The 15,120-nt window shown below is 56.8% G+C and overlaps 1 long non-coding RNA gene across 3 annotated transcripts; it reads right to left on the reverse strand.

The window, feature by feature from the left end:
- Positions 1 to 11,644: 11,644 nt before the first annotated feature.
- Positions 11,645 to 13,469, reverse strand: LOC105080067 (uncharacterized). 3 transcript variants are annotated; one of them, XR_836318.3, is made up of 4 exons: positions 13,287 to 13,469; positions 13,036 to 13,145; positions 12,663 to 12,820; positions 11,645 to 11,938 (listed from the first exon to the last, which is right to left on the reverse strand). It is a non-coding gene; the product is annotated as an uncharacterized LOC105080067 (long non-coding RNA). The 3 variants fall into 3 exon arrangements; XR_012508482.1 differs by having other exon boundaries at positions 13,260 to 13,469; XR_006719999.2 differs by having other exon boundaries at positions 13,036 to 13,469.
- Between the last annotated feature and the right edge of the window lie 1,651 nt (positions 13,470 to 15,120).

Below are 15,120 nucleotides of genomic sequence, written 5' to 3' on the forward strand. Positions count from 1 at the left end.
CCTTCATTCCTTCACCAGGCACTTTCCAGGTGCCTAACTGGCACAATTTGGTTGCTGAGCTGTGTGAGCTGTTGGAGGGAGGTGGGCAAGCGTGCAGAGCCATCTCGGCTGGGGGTTCAAGTGTGGATGGACAATGTGCAATAGCCTCCTTTAACGTTCAAGGGCTTAAATAGGGCACGATTTCCACAGCAGGGTGCATGGGTCCCCTTGACCCTCCATCTCCTGGGACATCCGCCCGCCTTCCTCTGCAGCACAGGCTCCCCTCTCAGCCTCCCACTAGTGACCTCGTCTCCCTCCTCATCCTTGTCTCTTGGGGACCATCAGTGCACCGTATGGTGTGCATCATAAAGCTTCTCAACCAATGTGACGTCGCCCCCTAGGGGACATTTTCAACATGTTGTCACATTATCTCCATTATCACAGTGACAACTGGTCCTCCAGGGCTGGGAGCAGGATGCTGAACACCCTGAAACGAAGGGACCAATCCTGCAAGTGGAAACCTACTTCTCATCACGTGAGCACGGACTAAGGCTGCACTGTCTTCACGCACAGTCGCCAGGTGCTGACTTTACCTGGAATGCACGACCACCTGACTTGAAGGTAGATTGCACTGGGCTGTTTGAAGTTTTCAATAACTTGTGTTAATCAACCCACCATAGGTATTTCGGTGTCAGTCTGCATCTTTGCTGTGTCTCTGGTGGTCAGCCAGCATCCAACTGTGCCATCCAATCTTCTACTGCTCCCAAGCATTCACATATCAAAACATTGCCGGCGAGTACTTTCTTGTCTCGTCACAGAAAGAATTCGGAGACCAGATGCAGAGGTCAAGGAAGTAAAGTGAGGAATTATTAATGTGGAGACAGTCCGCTCTCAAGGGGAGAGCGGGCAGGCTCAGGTGAGCGGCTGCACTAAATTTGGCAAGTTGGTTACAAAGGGTGTAGAAGTGAATGGGCGGAATATTCAGTGGGGAGGGAGGGTCTGCGGTTGTGTTCCCTGATCTCCACCCCAGCTCCGCCTTCCTGAGGGCAGGAGGGATTGTGTCCTTATTTAGTCTGGATCAGAAGAGCCGTGGCCTCGTGCATGATGAGGAGTCTAATCTGCAAGGCTAGTTTTACTGAAATGAGGGCAGAATGAGCAAAAGGCTACATTCGGACACTGGTGATTGCTGCCTCTTCCACCTTTCTTTGTTGGCCTTCAGACCACTTGTCAGCCCAGAATGCGTGACCTCTCAGCAGTCCCGAGGTCCCCGCTTTTCTCTGTCTGCCCAAGGATCCCCGCTGCTCACAGTAGGAGTGGTTTCCTGCCACCTGGCGCGCGTTCCCCTTTCCCTGCTCACGTCTAGCTACGTGTCTGCCTGCTCTAACAAAAACAGCACTATTTTATTAAATGGCTGGATCAGGCAGGGTTCTGCAGGGAAACAGAACCAACAGGGTGCACGTATTTATTTATTTATTTATTTATTTATGTGCCTCTGAACGGAGCTACTTCACACGGTTACAGAGGCTGAGGAGCCCCACCGTGTGCCGCCTGCAGGCTGCGCCCAGGGAGCTGGTGCAACTCGGTCTGGGTCTGAAAGCCCGAGAACCATGGCCAAGTGCAGGAGAAGGTGACCCAGCGTGTTCGTGAAGCAGGAAAAACAGGAGGATTCTCCTCCGTGCAGCTTTGGCCCTCTTGGAGCCCCAGGCAGACTGGCCGATGCCCACACACACCGGGCTGGGCCATCTGCTTCCTGGAGTCCACCAATTCGAACGCTGGTCACACACACACACACACACACAACCAGAGTTGCGTCCAATCCGGGCGCCCCACAGCCAGTCAAGGTGACTTAAATTCACCATCACAATTACTTTCCTTTTTCTTCTCCTTCATATAAAAATGAGGGCATTTTATTGCTTTTTAAAGAGGTTGTATTGTCTGAGAATTCCATTTGAAGATCACAGAGGAGCATCACAAAATATTTGTTGCAGCAGGGGAGGTGCGGGGCGGGATAGACTTGAAGCTCTGTTTGTGCTGTTACTGTGGGCATTTTTATCAAGGTCTCTTAAAGACTGAAATGCTTGAAGACCTTAAAAGACTGTTTCTAGGGGCGGATCTCAGAAACATGACAGAGAAATTTCGGGGATAAGTGGGGGTTCCCCGGTGCCCCTCGAGTCATAGCTCACAGCTGGCACCTTTCACAGCAAAAATGACGTGCTAACAAGCTGAATCCAGGCTTATTAAGTCTGAAATAATGATTATTTTTGAGCCAAGCACGGGATTAAAGCAGTGATTTTCAGGCCCTGAGGGAATCGCCCCAGGTGCAGGCCCTTGGCAGGCGGAGAGGACTCTGTGTCCCCAGCCTCAGGCCAGAGGCTTGCCGGCTGCCCCTGGACGGCAGTGGGAGCCCTGCCTCCAGGGTCGCTCTTCCCTGGGCCACACAGTTGAGGGAGCAGACTCAGGGGGCGGCGCGGGGCCGGGCCGGCACGGACTTCCACTTACTTCCCATCGCTGACATGTGAAGAGCCTCGTGTGGACGCCCAGGTCTGGCCCGATGGGTCTCGGAGATGCTCCTGCCCCCACTTCTCCACGGCTTCCCGGGGGCCCAGCAAGGGGGGGGGTCTCCTCCTGCCCCCACGCACAGAATCTGGAAGCAAAGATAGTCCCTGGGGCCCCAGCCAACACCGTTTTCCCCAGATCAGCGGGACAGGAGCGCGGGGCCGAGGCGTGCTGTGCTTTCGTCAGTCAAGCACTTGTTTCACTCTTCTCTGTTCTTTTCTGAGTTTTTTTTTAATTCTGTTTTTTTATATATATTTTAATTTTATTTATTTTTTAATGAAGTATAGTCAGCTTGTAATGTCATGTCAATTTCTGGCGCACAGTGCCATGTTTCAGTCATGCATACACACACATATATTCATTTTTGTATTATTTTTCATTATAGGTAACTGCAAGGTATTGAATATACTTCCCTGTGCTGTACAGAAAAAACTTGTTTTTATCTGTTATACCTATAATAGCTAATATTTGCAAATATCAAACTCCCAGCTTGTCCCTTCCCACCCCTTTTCCCCCTGGTAACCATAAGTTAGTGTATTATGTCTGTGAGTCTGTTCCTGATTTGTAGATGAGTTCGTTAATGTCTTCTTTTCTTTCTTTTTTTTTTTTAAGATTCCACAGATAAGCAATATCATGTGGCATTTTTCTTTCTCTGTCTGGCTTACTTCACTTAGAATGATGATCTCCAGGTCCATGCATGTTGCTGCAAATGGCCTTATTTTATTCTTTTTATGGCTGAGTAGAGTTCCACTGTGTAAATGTACCACAGCTTCTTTACGCAGTCCTCTGTCGACGGACGTTTAGGTCCTCTGGGAGAGCTGAAGGCTTCTGAACCATCGTGCGTGTGGTCTGAAAGGAAACCTGGCCACATCCAGGGATTCTAGAACCGAAGGAAGGCGTTCTGGATACCACAGTGTTTTATTTTTGAAAGCTGCTTTGGAGATGTGTTGGCATTATTCACTGCTCGCTTTAAGTAAGTAACTTTATATTCTTTTCTACATCAGGTTTTTCTGCTAAGTTAGTAAAACTGTCTCCCCCTCATCATTAATGCAATTTATTTCCCTGAGTGACCTGGACTCTTTTTTTTCTTTTAATGGAAGGACTGGGGATTGAGTCCAGAACCTCGTGCATGCTGAGCACGCCCTCCACCTCTGAGCTCCATCTCTGCCTAAAACTACCCTTTAATTTACTCCCACCACCTGTCCTGCCCTGTTGTTTTAGATTACACTTCACCAAATTGCCTGAGTAGTGTGAGGTCAGCTGTCTGTCCTGCGGGCAGGGCTGGGACAGGTTAGAGATGGAAGTCAGGTTCCCTCTGCTGGCCGCCTGGAGCCAGGAAATGGGCGACACTTTTGTCTGCAGAGGCTCCTGGTCCCGAACTGAGAGTTAAGGAGAGAAGCCACGGCCGTTTCTGCTGATGCCCCTTCCACGGGCATCTTCTTTTTCTGTCTCGCATTTCCCCATCTCTGTAGGGGCGGCCCCTGGGATCTGGACAGCTTAAGCCCAAGAGAGCACAGCTTGGACTCCAGCTGACTGCGGCTGGCAGGTGGCCCTGCCAGCCTGACAGAGCCCATGACTTTTCCAGCCTCCCAACCCGGTGGAAGTGGCCGTGGCCGTGTGACTGATTCTGGCTGGTGGGGAGTGGGCGGATGATCCCTGTGTCCCTTGCCGGCTGGCTCTGGAAGCTTCTGACTGAAGGAGGGCCCCTCTCCCTCCTCATTATCCAGCTGAATGGGGAGGACTTCATGGCCTGCGGGGTGGAAGCATGGGGACACCGAGGGACCCCTGCATGACCACGGAGACAGTCACTTACCCACCAGGAACATGGCCTTGAATGTTTCCTAAGCAAAAATTAACTTTCTTAGATTCAGGCACAGAACTGGGGGGTTATGTGTCGGGATAGCCATACTGCCCTGAGAAACAGGCCTATAACTCCCCAAGCCTGGATTTCTCGTCTGCACAGCACCACGCGTGCCTGGCTGTATTCGGGCCAAGATCACAGGACATGAAGTCCCAGGTGCTCCTTGGCAGGTGCTTGGTAAGTACTTGCTTTCCCCTTTAAAACCGCCTCTCATTGCTCTGCCTCCCTCTGTGCCTTCTCCGTCCCTCTGTGTGTTTGGGTGAGACAGCGTCCTCACAGCTGCCCACGGCATCCCGGGAGGGAAGCGCTGTGCCTCGGCGCCGCCTGCACCCTGTCCCTGTGGTGGTGGCTCCTCCGAGTTGCAGCCCCCACTGCCCTTTGGTGCAGTAAGTGGAACAAAGTCAGGACGCAGCACAAATGGGTCTGCCCATCAAACCGCCACCTAAGCACAGGAGGGCTCCGGTCCCGTAATTATCAGGATGATTAAGTCGCTCCCGGTCGGAACCAGACTGAAGTCACTCTCTAATAGCTCGTAATTATAGGTCTGCCAGTGCACATCCAGGCAGAGACGTGCTGAGCCCGGGGTCCGGGAGGGAAGCGGGGGCCCCGCCAGGGCTGGCTGGAGCCCCGGTCCTGAGTCGGCCACACAGCCTGTTTCTGGGGCCAGACACCAGCATGTCCCAAAGCCCCAGCCCTGGGGGGGGGGGGGGTGGCACAAAATGAACTCAATTAATTTTTTAATAAATTAAAAAATGTATTTATTTTGCCCAGCTTCACTGAGGTGTGGCTGACAAGTGGAAACTGTACATAAGGGGCGACGTGGTGTCTTGCACGGGAACGCTTCCGCAACGTTTACCGCGTCGAGCTAGCTAACACGCCCGCCGCCTCACACAGTTACCTTGTTCTTTCTCTTGATCAGAACATTTAAATCTCCTCTCTGAGCAAAGTTCAAGGATACAGAACAGTGTTATTAACCACAGCCACCACGTGTGCATGGGGCCCGGGACCCCAGGCCCTACTTACCTTTTAACCGGAGGCGTGTGCCCTTGCGCAGACATCTCTCTCCCGTCTCCTCCCCGGCCCCTGCAGCCCCCGCTGCTCTGGCTCTGAGTGGGACCGTTTTCCATGCCCAGGTAGGTGAGGCCACACGGCGCTGGTCTGTGTCCGGCTCATTTGTCTCGGTGTGATGCCCCCGTCCCTCCCTGCGGACAATGGGGGTCCCTTCCTGGCTGCGGCTGGAGTGTACTCCTTGCACGGGGAGAGCTCGGCTCTGGGATCAGAGCCACCAGCCAAAGGGGTCCCGGCCGGCGACTGAAGGGAGGACAAAGGCTCCCCCCACCCTCCTAGTCCTGCAGCCGGACGCAGAATTAAGCTGACACACGCAGCTGAACAGGAGGACAGCAAACACTTACTTAGAATTTTTACGTGTCCACAGGAATCTTCAGAAGAAAAATGAACCCCTGCAGAAGCCATCAGGCCCCAAAGTGCATGTGCCTTTTACACAAAGCACGAGCCATCGTGGGGCTGTGACGAGGCCCGAGGCAGATGGGCGGCCAGGGGCTCCCAGAGAGACTGTGGAAGGGAGGACGGGGCTGTCCGAGCAGGTCTGACTGTCCAGGTCCACCTCGGGGTCAACTCCCCGGCCCTGGGGGTAAGAATGCTTTCCCCCGGGGCAGGGGAGGCAGCTTGGGGGGCACCTTCCAGGGGAACCTCAGGACCTGCTTTGGAAACAGGGCAGTCAGGGAGCCTACCTGCTTCCTGTGCAGGATAGTCACCTGCCAGAGCGGTGTGTTTGGGGTGGGTGTTCTGAACCCCTCAAATGTCTGAAAGAACATTAAGCAACTGAGAGTTAGTAAGCTTGAAAAACCAGACGGCAATGAACTCAGCAGCAAGGGGACGGTGGGGAAGTTGTTGCCGAGGGGAGGGGAGGACAGGGGGTTCTGGGGCTCTGGCTGAGGTTGTAAAGACCCAACAAAGATGCCCAGTTCCTCAGTGACCAACGGAGACGTGGTGGGAGAGGAAGGGGAGACGAGACATGACCAGCTAGGACCTGCTGGGCTGGAGGAGGTGGGCGGCTTCCCAGCCAACCTGGCCGCACTCGCCTGGCCACACTCAAAGGACTGCACTGCGCTCAGGGCTCCACTGTTGCCCCTGGAAATTCTCAGTCATCTTGTCTCGGCCTGTGTTCTGTCTGCGAGGACACGGAGCCCACAGACGTGCTGTGGTCCTGGTCGCCCCGTTCACGCCGAGCAGCCATGACGCTGAGCAAAGTTCAAGGTACCGTGTTCCATCCACGACCCGGTACATGGGGCACTGACAGCCTGTGAGCCCACGCTTTCCTCCAGAACGAGCGCTTGCGTGGCACAGTGGCCATGTGGTTATCGCGTCGAACTCAGGTCCCTCCCCCGCCACACAGCAAAGCCAATCTACTGACCCTGGGTGGTGGTGAAGGAAAGTACAGTGTTTCCTGCAGGCGCCAAGCAAGGAGAAGGGGCAGCTCGTGCCTCAAAGACCCAAACTGCTCGATGGCTTCCAGGGAGGGGTTTTAAAGACAACGTTATGGGTGAGGGTTGCCGGGTGCGTGACCAGCTCGTGCGCTGTCTTCTGACTGGCTGGTGGTGAGGTAACGGGGATGTTTCGGGAACCTTAATCGCCAGCCTTCGGGTTCCAGCTAGTCCCGAGCCTCCTGCTCGCGGTCGGACGCAGCCGCGGGCCCCCCCTGGGAGGCGGGGTCTTAGCTTCTGCAGAGAGAGTTAAAGACATGAGCTGGATTGTCACGTGCGCCCCTCGGGGGGACCAGGAGGCCTGTGGCTCTATTGTCGATTAGGCTGTGATTAGTTTTCCTGCCTGGCTGACTTCCTGCCAATTCCTCTGCTCCAGTCATGAACTGTGTGCAGCCGCTCTTTGGAGCTCAGGGGAGGCCCAGCAAGTGGCAGGGGGCACGGAGGGGCCTGTACCCGGGCGGGCCCCGCAGGGTCCTGCTGGGTTGCAAGGTGTCCTAAGAGACGCCACCGCCCAGGGCCCCCCACAGGCTGGCGCTCTCATCGCTTCCCTGTGTTTATGCTGAAACCGATGGCGGGGAGGGAGGCGGGGACGGACGCCCACAGCTCCCTTTCCCTGGGGCCTCTCCTCACTCACCAGTGAGCCGGGAGAGCTGGGGGCAGCGCGCACACCAACACGTGCGCTAGAACGAGTCCATGTCGCAGGTCACTCCTCCGCCAAGAAGATGTGTGTGCATGTGTAAACCCCGACTCGTCCGGACTCTGAGGGGAGCAGGCTGCCCTCCAGAGCCTTCGCGGGGCCGCCAATGCCTTTGCCAACTCCAGCCTCCGGATCTGGGAGTCTGGGAGTGCCCGTTGTCTGAGGGCACCGGGCGCGGTGGCCTCGTTTCAGTGGCACTAGGAAGGTTCTCAGCGTACTGCAGGTGTCCCGGTGCGGGCCGCCCACTGGGCTGAAGCGTGTGTGGCCAGAGTGGGGAGGCAGTGTTTCCCCAAGTTCTTTCCTAGGACCGGCCGCGCCGCGACCCCGGGGTCCCTCAGACGGCAGCTGCCGGATCGCAGCTCCGGGTGGGGCCCAGCGGTCAAGGTTCAACCAGGCCTCCAGGTGATTCTGATGCAGACCAGGCTGTGAACCCCACCGTGGGGGAGGGCTGTCTGCCTGATGTCCCCACGACAGAGTGACAGGCAGGCTCTGTCCCAACCGATGTGCGGCTGAAGCCACGCCTGGAGGCCTCAGCGACCCTGCAATCTCCCCGAGGAAGGGACAAGAGCCCGCAGGCTACAGGCTGGAAGACTGGGGAGCTACTGCTCAGAAACAGGAGATGTGGGAGGTTTCCAAGGGGGGCACCCAGCTGAGGGCGGAGGGAAGGCAGGACCGGCGTTTGGCAAAGGAAGGGACAGGGGTTATGGGTTTGGGATTCCCCTCAGAGAGATGAAGCTAAGAACAGCTGAACAGTTTACCGGGAGAAACTGAGTGCGTGCGTGTGTGTGTGCGCGTGTGCGTGCGTGCACGTATGCGTGTGCGTGCAGGCCCGCAGGGTGAGCAGCTTTGGGCAGGAAAGAGGCCCCTATGTCTTGTCACCAACCTTAAACCAGGCACCCCAAGCCTTTCCGCTGATGACACAACACCTTGCCTAACCTGTGGGCGCTTTCCTAGACCAAAGGAGTAGAAATGGAGAACGCGTAATCCCCAGATGACCGGCGTCTTCCCCGCTCCCCTCTCAGGCACCTCATGAACAGACTGTGTGAACAAGACAGCGTCTGAGGAAAATTCGCAAGACACAGACACGCCACGCGCGGCCGGCGGTGGTGGCGCCTCTGACCCCTCCTCTTGATGGTCAACAGAAATGACTTCCCTGTTTTCCCTTTAAAAGCCTCCACGGCTGAGCAGAACCTGCAGAGAAGGTCTCCTGGGGACACCAAGTCCACCGTCTCCCCAGACTGCCGGCATTCTGACTGAAAGCAACTTTCCTCTCTGTCAACATTGCCTCTTTCGCTTACTTATGTAAAGAGTGGCGAGCAGCTGGCCCACGATCGGTAACAGCGTGTGTGTGCGTGTGTGTGTGCGCACGCGTGTGATGTGTAGTGACAATGGGTCCGCCCGTGTGTGGTGACAGCAGGTCCACACGTACATGGTGATGGTGGGTCCCGGTGTGTGTGGGGACACAGGGACACTAGGCGGCAGGTGCAGTGATTTCCTTCGCTGCCCACGTTCCCCGACCCGAACGGGCCCTTCCTTTGAGTCACCGGTCACCGCAGGTCTGGGTGGGAACAGCTGGTTCCTGTCACCTGCTGTGAGATTGCCTTGGGCGACAGCTGACATTTCCTGCACGCGATGCTCTCAGCTGATCCGCCTCCCCCAGAGGAGGCCTGAGTCCCTGCTTCGGACCCTCCCCAGCCTGGAGCTTCCTCCCCTGCCCTCAGACAGAACCACAAAGCCGCCACACAGACAGCCTTGCCGCCCCGGGAAGCCGTGATGCGGCGTCACCCCTTCCGTCCGTGGACCACGCTCCTCAGCAGCTCGTGCTGTCAGTGGAAACGGCTCTCACAAAGCCACCTGGTCGGGGTCCCTCCTTAAGCTCTCGGGAAAGCACCTCTCAGGGGGAGAGAGGGGACCTCTCACACACGGCGCCCAGAACCAGGATGTGGTCAAGGACAGGCCAGGCCCTGGTTCTCCAGCCCCCAGGGGAACCCAGGACGCGTAGCCAGGGTCTCCTTCCGACAGCATGGCCTGACTTGTTCGGGGGTCGGAGAAGCTGCCCTCAGAGACACTTGCACTAACAGGTCATCCTGTGAAAACCTGCGAGGTGTCCCTGGGGCCCCCTGTGCGGCCGGGTCAGCCGGGCATCCTGCTGCCTCCTCGCCCACCCGGGACAGCCGCTGGCCCAGGGAGGGCTCGTCCCTGCAGAGGCGGCTGGCGGCTTCACTGACGCTGGGACCTGCTGTCTGTCTGTCTGTCTGTCTGTCTCGTGAAGTTTGGCCTCTTCACATCCCTCCATTTTCCGGGTGAGTCTCAGGACTGCCCCGAGGATACAGGTTCCAAGAACGAGCCCCCCAGACGGGGACTTTCCTGACACCTGGTGGCCACTGGCCGCCGCCTCCCGGGCATCTCAGGCTTTACCCACCTTGCAGTCACCGCTGGGGCCTGCAGATTAGACTGACCTGAGGCAGGCTAACGGGGGAACAAGCAGAAGCCACTAAGGCATGCGCGGCACATCCACACGGATTCCCAGGGCTGCGGCGCTCGGAGGGGTAGAAGCCCCGCAGCTTCCGTCGCGTCCTGGGAGAGGACGGCACGCGTGTGGAGGGGGCAGGACAGCGGAAGGGACGTCGCGTTCCCAGGGGCAGTGAAAGCAGGAAGGCAAGTTCATGGGGGAGCTGCCGGAGGTGAGGGCTGTTTCGGGAGGTTCCTCTGGTGCCATCTCTGGACTGAGAACCGTCCAGAGTGGCCTCACGGTTAAGAATTCTCCGGCCCTTCCTTCAGGGGGAGGGCAGAGGGCTTTTTGGATTTACTTTTCCTCAGTGCTTTCAGCTCAGAACCCTGCCTGTGCCAGGGTGGCACATTTTGGGTGATGCCCTGTGGGGCCTCCAGCGGCAGGTGCAGCGTGGGGGCCGGGCCTCACCAGCTGCACAGGTGACTTGCGATGCATCTGCATAGATGTGGTTGGGTTCTCAGAGCCAGCAGGCCTGGGCTGGCATCTCACCCGGGCTGACAAACTTGCCTGACCGGCTGGTTTCCCCTCGATCACACCCCCCCCAGCACCGGCAGCCCTCGGGGTGCGGCCCTGCCTTTGTTTCTGCCGCACTCAGAGCAGGCCTCCTCCTGAGCCCGGGCGCTGGCTCTCCAGCAACGAGTCTTTCCTTGAACCTGGGTCTGAGCTGCATTCTCCGGGATTCGGGAAGCAACAGGGACCAGCTCGGCATGCGGAGACCAGAAGACCTTGAGGACAGGGCCAGCTGCGGGGAAGAGAAAAGCTTTTCCCTGAAGAACTTGCCCCGTTTGCTAGCAGCTGCTCCTGAGACGTGCTCGCGGCTTTGCGGCCCCTCTGCGTCCCTTTTCAGGTGCTGCGCTCTGAAAAGCGCTGGCTTTAGCAGGACAGCGAGCACTGGGCACAATGGAACGATAGTAGTGGCTTGTTCGGATTTTTCACTTGTTTCTTTTTCTCCCTTTTTTGTTTTTTTCTTTGGGGGGGAGGGTAATTAGGTTGATTTACTTTCATTTACTTATTTATTTCATGTAGGTCCTGGGCTCCATCCCATGCTAAGCACGTGCTCTACCACTGAGCTGTCCCCTCCCCTCTAGGCTTGCTTGGGTTTTTAAAAATTCACCTCCAGCATGTTGTCACTTAGTATTTCCTACTAGCTCGTGCGGGGACACCCTAAGGGAGTTCCTCAGGGCCCCTCTGATGTGGGGCGCCCTCCGACCGTGGCTCAGACCCCGCCCTGGGCAGTGGGCTGGGACCAGCAGGAGTCCGCCCTCTTGTCCACATCTCACCATCGTGGATCCCAGAGAAGAGACTTGTCCTGGGACTTGCCCCAACTCAGGGGAGTCTAGGGGAGCAAAAACCTTTTTATTTCTACCTCCTAGATTTGCTGTCGGGGGCCTGCAAATTAGACTGACAATGGACGGGTTAGCAAGAAGAGAACACACAGAAGTTTATCCATCTGTGCACGGTGCAGCCGCATGGGAGAACTTGGTGATGTAAACTCCGGGGGGTTAGGACGGGGGCTTCCTCAGCGTACGAACAGAAAAGCAGGACTGTAGAGAAGGGACAGGACACAGGAAAGGGCTGTGCGTTTCCAGGGCGGCGGGTGGGGGAAGGTGAGTCTGCGGGGAGCTGACGGGCGATGAGGCCCAGCTGGCCAGTTTGCTGGGTGGACTCGCTCTCGGTGCCCCGGCCCCAGCGGTGAGGTTGTTCTCGTCCTGCTACAGAAAGCGAGGACACCCCCACCAGGGGGCTGACGCTCTGCTCTCAGACAGGGGTGGGGGTGTAGGGTCTCACTCTGCGTCTGCTCTGTCTCCATTGCCTCCTAGAGCAGCATCCTGGCGAGATAGGAGGGAGGGGACAGGGCACAGCCATCGAAAGAATGACACACCACTGGGGACGCGACATAAACTGGTTAGAGGCTGCAGAGCCCAGGGTGGCGGTGGATCTGACTCCCAGCAGGCCCCAGCCTCGTCTCACACGCTCACTGCAACACACCAGCTGCTAAACGGCCCTCCCACAGGCGCCTGACAGGTCCCAGGCTGACCGCGAAAGGCCAAAAAGTGGGCGGGGGCCCCATTCCTGGGAGTCCACACCCCTTTCCCCAAACAGCTGAAATAATCCTGCCGCTTGTTAGCATATGAGGTTACGCAGCCCTTACAAACTAGCCACCTCCACACCACATGGCCGATCTCACTTTTCTAGAAGGCCCCACGCTCTGGGGCCGCCCCTCGCCTCCTGAGACGGCCCACACTCTGTCTGTGGAGTGTGTGCCTCTGAATAAACTCGCTTTCACTCTGCGATGGCTCGCTCTTGAATTCCTTCCTGCGCAAAGCCAAGGACCCTCACTGGGCGGGGCGCGTCCGGAGACCTGGGACACGGCCCTCCTCTCACCCCATTTTCCCCCAGCGCTGGGATGGTGCCCTCTGACCCCAGGAACAGCTTCATGGACATTCCTTCCCCAGCAAGGGGTGTGGGCTGGCACGGGGCGCCCCTGACAGCAGGGACCAGCTCCTCCTTCCTCCCTCCTCTCCCTGAGCCCCAAATACGCACAGCCCTCACCTCTGCGGCACTGGAGAGAGGGGGCAGCAGTGCCGGCCTCCGTGCCTCCTGCAAGGATCTTCCAGAGGGAATGGGCCATGATGACCCCTATCTGCCTGCGAGAGGGCTGAGAGCCGCCAGCGCTGCTTCTCGCGGGCACAGCGGAGGTCCTGTTAGACCTGGGGGACCGGCGACGGAGGTGGAATAAGCACCCAGCAGAGCGCGATGCCAGCGGTTCCCCAAGGGCAGTGCATGCGGCTCGCACCGCCCCCAGGGCGGGTCCCCACGTCCCGCTCCCCCCAGATCACCCTGACGTCCCCCGGGCAGAGTCCCTGATGTGCTGTGTCATCCGGACCCCACCTCCCTCACTCAGGGCTACACCCCGCGTGCAAACCTCGGAGTCTAAGAAGAGTTGCTCTCAACTGTTAAGTGCTGTGACACCAGCCACTCTGCCTTCTCAGTCCACGCCTCTGCCACCTCGCACAGACAGCTCCATTGTCCCTGCTTCCCCGGCAAGAGAACCGAGCTCAGACATCAGTGTCCTCCTCACGGACCCACGGCTCACAGCACGGCAGAGCCGAAGGCTGCCGTCAGGCTGGCAGAGCCCGGCCCTCCTACCTGGGCCGGTCCCGGGCTGCAGCTTACCCAGCCCTCCTGCTTGCTCGGGCAACTTTCACAAGACTCCTTTGCGGCTACTTCTCCTCCCTTTCTCAAGTTTCAGCAGAATAATTTGATGAGTAGCATTCTTTAGAATTTAGATTCATCAACGAACAGGGAAAATTCAGACTTTGTCTGTTTCAAGGCGAAACCAAGCAGCCGCCGCGGGGCCTCCTGGGAGCAAAAGCTTGGCGTGCGCCCAGCTCTTTGCAGAAAAAGGCTTTCGTCTCCTAGGCCTTTCCCAAGTGCCAAAGAGTAGGCTCAACAGCTACTAATCAGGGAAGTGAGAGAATGCAGAAACAAAGGAGACGCAGTCCCGCAGGAGAAGCGGTCACGGCTTAAACAACAGCCCAGTCATAAAGCAGAGCCCCAGCTCCCCCCAAAGGAGCGTCCTTAACAACCCAGCACCTGTCCTGAGCACCGTCACCGTCCTCCCTCTGGGCGGGGGACCAGGGGCGTCTTAGTTTCTGCAGAAACTGTGAACTGGAAGTACTGACACAGAGGACCCTGCGGGGCCCCTCCTGGCACAAACCGTTTCCGTGTCCCCCATTTCTTGTTTGTAGGAAATAGGGCTCATTCAGCCTCCTTGACCTTCCCTGAGCTCCCAAGGGCAGATTCAAACAGTTGCTAATAGGGAAGGAAGGGGGTGCAGAGACAAGGGAGGGACAATCAGGAAAAAACAGTGCAGCCCTGGGACAGGGTCCTGCTTCCTCCTCAAGGGACACGCGTAACAACATCTTTGAGTCCTTCCACAGGAACTGAGGCCCCACCCGGTGGGGAGGACGGTGACTTCACGCTGAGCACAAGATTCCTGGAGCACAGCCCTGGTACCTCCCCACCAGCCAATCAGGAGAAAGTCACACCCCCTGCAGCCCCCACCCCAAGTTTCCCCCGGAAACCATCGGAGGGTTTGGGGTTCCCGAACACGAGCCGCCCGGCCTCCCTGCTCCGCCCCGCAGTAGACCTTTCTCTGCTCCAGACTCCAATGTTTCAGTTTGTCTGACTTCACTGTGTGTTGGGCACACAAACTTTTGTTGGGTAACACCCTGTCTGGAGAATTGTATCAATCAACTAGTTTAAAAATACTGTTAGTTTATTTAGGAAAAAGGAATTTGCGTTTCAAGGGAGGCTAGAGTGCACCCTTCCAGGACACGTGCTGTCTCTGAGCTACTCTGCATCTCTGGGCGCTGCAGGTAACTCGTCCATGCGGAGCTCCTATCCTGGTCTCCTGCTGCGGGAAATCCACTTTTGTCCTCGTTTGCAGTTCATCTCAAAATTCCTTTATTCTACATGTATTTGTGCTTTGTTGACTTTTCATTTGAACCAGTTTTCACCTATACATGAACGCTTGCTTCTCTCCCATTGCATGCAAAACATAAAATTGTCAACACGCGTCCATTTTTCACATCTAGATGCAAGGGTAGGGAGCAGGATTTGCCACCCTGAACACTCCTCTTTGATCTGTTAATTACTGCAAGCTGGTTATTTTCTAAGGAACAGCAGACACGGGGCAAACTCTGACAACCAAGTAGGAACTGCCCTTTAGTAAGAAAGATCTACATTTGTAAGGGAAGTGCCCACCTGTAAGGGCCTCTCTCCCTGGAAGGGGAGGAGGACCAAACCTCTAGAAACTTATCAGCGGAGAAGGCGGTGACTCAAACCCGTATCGCAATCAGCCTCATTCACTGTGCCTCCGTTCACCTCCCCAAGTGGACTCTCTCCATCCTCAACATCTTCTTTTGTCTCTTTGGGGTGGGGGGAGATAATTAGGTTTATTTATTTATTTATACTTTTGACGGAGGTGCTGAGGACTGAACCCAGG

The sequence above is a fragment of the Camelus bactrianus genome, chromosome 8 (genome assembly GCF_048773025.1).
Source record: "Camelus bactrianus isolate YW-2024 breed Bactrian camel chromosome 8, ASM4877302v1, whole genome shotgun sequence".
In the NCBI taxonomy this organism is placed as follows: domain Eukaryota; kingdom Metazoa; phylum Chordata; class Mammalia; order Artiodactyla; family Camelidae; genus Camelus; species Camelus bactrianus.